The 7,471-nt window shown below is 39.7% G+C and overlaps 1 pseudogene; it reads left to right on the top strand.

Moving 5' to 3' along the window:
• Window positions 1-2,210: 2,210 nt before the first annotated feature.
• LOC101563152 lies at window positions 2,211-2,612 on the top strand (annotated as a pseudogene).
• Window positions 2,613-7,471: the final 4,859 nt, after the last annotated feature.

Genomic DNA, 7,471 nt, shown 5'->3' with positions numbered 1-7,471 from the left:
AAGACTTTATTGATTCTGAGGCCATCACTCAGCTTTCTTCATTAGATTCCCTGGCCATATGTTTAATGGAAATGATAATGTAGATAACTTTGGGTAGGTGCACGCATCCTGACTTTGATTTGGGTAGCTCGAGTGAGTGAAATGCTCAGGCTTGGCTGGCTTTCTCCTGCTAGTTCAGGAGCATTCATGTGGGGGGACTTACACCTCATTCTGCTCTCCTGGAACATCTTCAGGTTGATATGGGTACAACGCTTGAAAGTCATTCCTTTAAAATTTAAAAAAAATGTATTTATTTGCCTTTGAAACAGGATCTTTTTTAAAAATTTTTAATTTTATTTATATTTTCCCCCCATAATTTTATTGATAAACAAATAGCAATGAGACAGTTTCAAATCAAATTGGTAGGACAGTTTCAATAATTCATACATTGCATACATTCTTCCTAGTGGTTAATTGCTGTACAAGATGTGGACATGAGATCCTATTTACAAACACCATTAGAACAAATCGCTCTATTCATTAAGAGAATGTAACTATATATCTATCCTAACCACTTTGAATACACAGATACAAAATGGACATTCATCTGTAGCCCCTTTTTTTGTTAAGTTCCGTTATTTGAATATTATAGGTGTGTAAACTCAGCAAAATATTCTAAAAGAGTCTAGTAGCCCATAATAGTATTGTGTCTTCTGCTTGACTGGCAATGTCAGAAATTGTTGACCTGAGTCCCCTATAGCTCAACATAACAGCATGGCTTTACTTCTTATATTTCGTTTTTATACTTATCTGCTGGATGGTTAAGACCAAGGTAAAGCAGGACCTATACAACAAGAGTTGTAGCTTTTGGTCTGATAAGGTCAGTGAAATCCCCTCAAGATTTATCCCGAGATCCTGTACCTCAGATTGTAGAACCTTTGTCAGTGTTGAGACAGGATCTTATGATGTAACTCAGGCTGGCCTTGGACTCCCTATGTAGGCTGGGCTGGCCTCGAACTTGTGGTCCTTCTGTCTCGACCTCTTAAGTGTTGGGATTAGAGGCCTGTGCTGCTATTATAGACAGTTAAGTCAGGTAGAAATATACAGTCAGTGAGGCAGGGTGGTGCCCTCAAGGGAGTCAGTGCAGAAGATGAGAACACATTGCAACTAAGGTTGGAGGTTAGAAATCAACATAGATGGACAGGACTGAATGCCTCCCCAAGGGGAAGGCAGTAATTTAGGATTGTACTCTAATGGGTGTCACCTGGTCCGATGGATGGATGTCCACCACCCAGGTAGTGACGGGAACTTTAGACCCATCCCTTCCTAAAAATGTCTTTATTCTTTCTATGTACCCCTGCTACAGCACCACCAGCTTCCCAATTGGATCAATTCTAGCTAATCATTATATTTATCATCTTATTTGTTGATTATAGTTTGACCCATGTTGTGCCCATCTTGTGATTTTTAAAAATTTTTAAATTTTTTTATCTTGTGATTTTGCTCTATAAAATGTTCACAGAGAAACTGGCTCTGTGGCAACCTACTTCTGGGTCCCAGCCTGTCTCTCAGGAACTATCTGTCCATAAATTTTTCCTACCCCTGTTTTTTTTTGGTACTAGGAATTGTACTTGGAACCTTGTGCTAACCAGGCAGATGCTTATGCCACCAAGCTATATCTCCAGTCCTAACTTTTCCTGCTCTTAACCTCTTGTGTCACATTGCTAATGTCTTGCTGTGGCCATTTACACAGCACCTCTATATTTGAGGGGTAGATAAATAAACTATCACTGGTTCAGAGGATCTGTGTTGTGGCCATTTGTTTTCGAATACACTACGGAAGCATAAGTAATCTTATATTTTCTGCTTTTTTTCTTCCAAAAAACTTATAGATGTGTTGTCCTGTACAGTTTTTGAGCTCATATACTGGAGATTTACTGTGTGTTGTTTTAAATATATAAAACATTTAAACCATGGACAGCTTGAAAATGTGGATGAAACTATTATTCCTGTTAATAGTGAGGACACTGAAGCTCAGGGACATACAGCAACTTTCCAGAGGTCACACAGCTAGGAAGTAGGAGAGCACAAATGTCAACCTTGATTTTTTCTAGCCCTACGCTGTATTCTTAGTAGACTTTTCATGAGGCTTGATATTTCCTTTTTTGAGTGTTTAGAGGTCCAGAAATTATAAAAAATATGATTAGGAGGATTTCTCTTTCCAACTTGGGCCCGGCAGAATGGCTCCTGCCAAGAAGGGTGGTGAGAAGAAGAAGGGCCGTTCTGCCATCAACGAGGTGGTGACCCGAGAGTACACAATCAGCATTCACAAGCGCATCCACGGAGTGGGCTTCAAGAAGCGCGCTCCTCGGGCACTTAAGGAGATCCGGAAGTTTGCCATGAAGGAAATGGGGACTCCCGATGTGCGCATTGACACCAGGCTCAACAAAGCTGTCTGGGCCAAAGGAATAAGGAATGTTCCATATCGTATCCGAGTACGGTTGTCCAGGAAGCGGAATGAGGATGGAGATTCACCAAACAAGCTGTATACCTTGGTAACCTACGTACCTGTTACCACGTTCAAAAATCTCCAGACAGTGAATGTGGATGAGAACTAACTTGGAAATAAAATTACAGAAAAAAAAAAAAAAAAAAAAAAAAAAAAAAAAAAAAAAAAAAAAAAAAAAAAAAAAAAAAAAAAAAAAAAAAAAAAAAAAAAAAGGATTTCTCAAAGTTATGTGTGAGGCTGGCCTTTCACTCCCATGTTTTCATGGCTCCAGTGTGACCTGGGCCTTGAGGGGAGCCACAACCTCTTCCAAGAGAGCCAAGTAAGACTTTGGGTCACTTTGATGTTTGTGTTTCTGCTGAGCCATGGAGGCAAAGAGTTGGTAGTGAGTCCATCAAACCCTGAGGTAAGGGTGTGGGGCTGTTCCCTGTGGCTGCTCAGCCACTTCCTGCCCCTCTCAGATGGCAGAGTTCAACCTGAGCAGGCAGTCAGGTTGAACTCCAGGACTCTTCAGCTTCTTTGTCCTAGGCCAAGTTTCTCCAGATGAATATTCTGAAAATTCTCAAGTGTGCCACATCAACCCCCCTCATCTTCTTGTGATTTGTTTCTCAGCTGATGGTTGCTTCCCGGGGAAGCCAGGCTGAGCCACTACTCGGGTGTGCTTTGGAGAAGGTATGCCTTGTTCAGCCACCCCATTCCTTAGATGGGTGGGGTTCAGAACAAAGGTGAGAATGAGCTGCTCAGATATGAATATTGGGCTGTGTTTTTGTTACTTTTCTGTTACTGCTGAGACAAAACACACTATACTCAGAATTAAAGAAAGAAAGGCTTAATTAACTCATAGTATGTGGAGGTTTCAGTCCATAATCAGCTGGCTCCAAGGCAGGGTGGCACATGGCAGAGGACAACAGTTCATAAACAACAAAAGCAATGAGAGCAAAAAGGGAACAGCAAGGAAGCCTCTTCCCTTCCCTTACATTGTATGCAGGCTTTGCCTTCAGGGGAGTGTAGCAGTCACACCCACAATCCCAGCATTGGACTGTGAATCAATCACAAACTCTAGAAGCCCTACACACAACTGCATGAGGCTTCAGGGAGACATCTACACAGAAACCGTAACAGGCTAGAAAGATCCTACATGAGAATTATCATCAACGTTTAGGAGGACCCTTCAAAGGTGGCCAGGAGCCTGGCTGGAACTCCAAGGTGCTCTTCTCTCTTACTTTAACCACTGTTTCAAGCCATGGGGCAAGAATATAGGCAGTTGCCTGAAGACCTAGAACCAGTGCACAATGTGTCAAATGCTCAGTTTCTTGAAAAGCCTCAGGCCTTGCAGGTCTGCTTCCGGTTACATCTGGTGTTCTGGCTAGGACCATCTCAAAAGAACTGACTGCCAGATTCTCAGGAATTTTTGAAGCTCATAATGAAGTAAGTAATACCAAAAAAGGCAATAAATACTAGAAACTTACTACTTACCACGTATTTCATTTTTCTCTATGACCTTGAGATTCTTTTGACCTACTTTCTCTTGGCCCTGGGGATTGAACCTGTGGTCTTCTACATGCCAGGCAAGCACCCTAGCCCTGAGCTACATCCTCAGCCCTGTATTTACTTTTTAAGTGTGATGGAAGTACTATGTCATGGTCTGCTACTGTGCATTTCTTCCCAGCTCTTTATCTTATGACATCCTGTTGGTAGTTTGGAATCATCCATGAAGAAACAGTGATAGCTAGAAAATCTGCAAATGTCACCAGTCCAGGTTTGGTTGCCTAGACTTGAGACAGTGATAGAGAAATGTGAATATATAAGCAGTTTGATTTGCATTCACAAACTCTCTACCTACCCCAAGTCTTTAAGATTTCTACCTACTTTCTCCTCCAGAAGATTTAATGTTTCAGTTTTAATATTTAAATCTTTGATCCATTTTTGACTAGTTTTGTGCTGAAAAGCCAGTTTTTCTAGCAACACTTATTAAAGATATATACATATGATTTTATGTTTATTCCTGTTAATCTTGTGAAAAGTACAGAAAGTTGACAAAATTCTCCCATCATCTGATTGGGGAAGCAGCCATGGCATCAATGAATAAGTGGAAGTTGTAGCCAACATCTTTATTATTTCATTTTGTTTTTACTTGTTAATGTAAAGGAAAGCATCAATCAAATATCATGTAACTACATCTATTTTTCAATTGCAAACATTAACTGAGTACAGATACAGAGTCTGGCAAAAATTAACAAAGCATTGTGAGACTTTATGGATCATATGGAATTTATAATAAAGAGTGTCATATAGGTTGTAAATTAGGTGTTATATACCCTTCATATTAGTAGAATGTATGTTATATTTACATACAAGGTGTAGTTATATATGCATGCATCTTTCCCCCAGTTAAATGTTCACCTGTGCACAACTAGCATAGCCTCACTGTTCTCTTTGTCTATTTTTATTTTTGAAAGAATACAAAATAGCAGGGCTGGCAAGATAGATTAGTGGGCTAAGTGCCTGCTTAGGCAAGCTGAGGGACCAGGTCTTAATCCCTGGCATCACAGGCCATGCTGGTTACATCATGGGGTATGCTGAGCCGGCCACTGAGACGAGGTGTGGTGGCACACAGCTATAATCCTAGACCTGGAGAGGCTGAAAACAGGAGGATCACTACGAGTCCGAGCTGTGTAGTGAGGCCCTGTACCAAATACATTAAAAAAGAGAATACAAAATAATAATAAAAAACCCAGCATTAGAAATGCTACTGTGTATGCAGTGTGTTAATTATTGAAACTGTCCTACCAATTTGATTTGAAATTGTCTCATTGCTATTTGTTTATCAATAAAATTAAGGCAAAAAAAAAAAAGAAATGCTACAAAATTTCACTAAACAAAGTAATAGGAATTCACTAATTTTTGCTGTATTGGGTGATGTTATTTTCAGACTAGGTTTTTAAGTTACCGGATATAAACATGCAAAGTTGGTTTAAAAAACAAAACAAAGTAACAAAAGTTATAAGAAATTAGAAAAAAAAAGAAGAGAAATTTAAGCACTAATTGCTCCTTTAAAAAGACTAGCAGAAATCGGCAGTACAATTATCCAAATTATCTTTTGTATATACATAAATTTATCTGTTTTCCTTCTTTCTTTTGTCCTTTTCCTCATCCCAGTTTTTCCTTCCCATTGAACAACTTCTTTTCCTTTCACAGTATCTGTTGTACCTTTCAGGTTTTATTTATACTTTCAGGTTCTCACACTAGGGAGACAATATAATATTTGTACCTGCGGGTCTGGTTTATTTCACTTACCAATACAGTCTCTAGTTTTATCCATTTATCTACAAAAGCCTTAAATTTGCCTTTTTATAGCTGAGTAATACTCCATTGTATAAAACGTACCACATCTTTTTTATCCATTCCTCAGTTGATGGGCATTTGGGTTGTTTTCAAGATTTAGCTCTGACAAATTGTGCTGCTATAAACGTGGATGTACATATATTGCTGTGTTACGATGATTTCAGTTCTCTTGGAAAAATACCTAGGGGTCGGGGAGATAGTTCAGCAACATAGGTGCCTGCCTGGAAAAATACCTAGGAGGGGAATAGCTGGCTTGAATGGGACCTCCAGACTTAGTTTTTTGAGGACTCTCCACACTGATTTCCATAATGGTTATACTGGCCTGCACTCTCACCAACAGTGAAGTGTTCTTTTTTCCCCACAGCCTTTCCAGCACTTGCTATTGGCTGACTTCTCGATAATAGCCATTCTTTCTGGCATAAGATGGTGTCTCAGCATTGTTTTAATTTGCATCTCTTGAATTACCAATGCTGTTGAACATTTTTTCATATATTTGCCATTTGTATCTCTTCATTTGTGAAGTGTATATTCATCTCAAATGCCCATTTTTGGATTGGGTCTTTGAATTTTGAAGGCCTGCTGTTTTTAATTCTTTATATGTTCTATATAGCAGTCCTTTGTCTGAAGGACAGTCTGCTATAATTGTTTCCCACTGTGTGGGTTTTCTTTTTATTCTATTTGTGATTTCTTTTGATGTGAAGAAATTTTTCAGAAAGATGAGATCCCAATTGTGGATTAAAAAAAAATGTATTTAGTACTGGATCTACAGGTTCTCACTACACAGATCAGACTCATAGTGATCCTCTTGTTTTCAGCCTCCCAAGTGCTGGGATTATAGGAATGTGCCAGCATGCCCAGTTTCATCCCCAGTCTCAGCGTGCCCCAGGGGCAGGGCTGGCATGGTATGCCAGGGATTGAACTCTGCTCCCTGGGTCTGCCTAACCACTTGTTGATTCTTTGAAGGATTTCCTCTGCAGTTTCATTTTTGTTCATAAACTCTCTTCCTATCCCCATGTCTTTAAGATTTCTACCTACTTTCTCTTCCAGGAGATTTAGTATTTTAGTTTTAATATTTAAATCTTTAATCCATTTTGACTGTGCATGGTGATAAGCATGGGTCTATTTTTAGCCTTCCACATGTGGAAAGACAGTTTTTCCAGCACCATTTATTAAAGAGGCTATCTTTCTTCCAGTGGCCCCTTTGTTGAAAATAAGGTGGCTGAGTGTGTTTGTAGTTGTGTCTGAATCTTCTAATCTGTTCCATTGATCCTCACATCTGCTTTTATGCTAGTGCCATGCTGGTTTCATCACAGTAGCTTTGTAGTAAAATTTAAAGTCAGGAATTGTGATGCCATCTGCCTTTACCAAGGATGGCTTTTGCTTTTCTCTGCTGGTCTCTTCTGGTTCCAGATGAATTTTTGGAGTGTTTTTTCCTAGTCACTGTGCTCTTTCTTATCACATAGGAGAAGCAGGGGCAAGGCAGGAGAATTGCAAGTCTGAGGCTGGCTGGGAAACTTAGTAAGACCCTGTCTCAAAATAATAATAGAGGGCTGGTGAGATGGCTCAGTGGTCTAAAGCACCTACTTAGAACAAGCTAAGCTAAGCAAAGCACAAGGACCGCGGTTCAATCCCCCAGCACCA

Source organism: Octodon degus, unplaced genomic scaffold, assembly GCF_000260255.1.
Source record: "Octodon degus isolate 3935 unplaced genomic scaffold, OctDeg1.0 scaffold00096, whole genome shotgun sequence".
In the NCBI taxonomy this organism is placed as follows: Eukaryota; Metazoa; Chordata; class Mammalia; order Rodentia; family Octodontidae; genus Octodon; species Octodon degus.
This window is presented reverse-complemented; position numbering and strand designations above follow the sequence as displayed.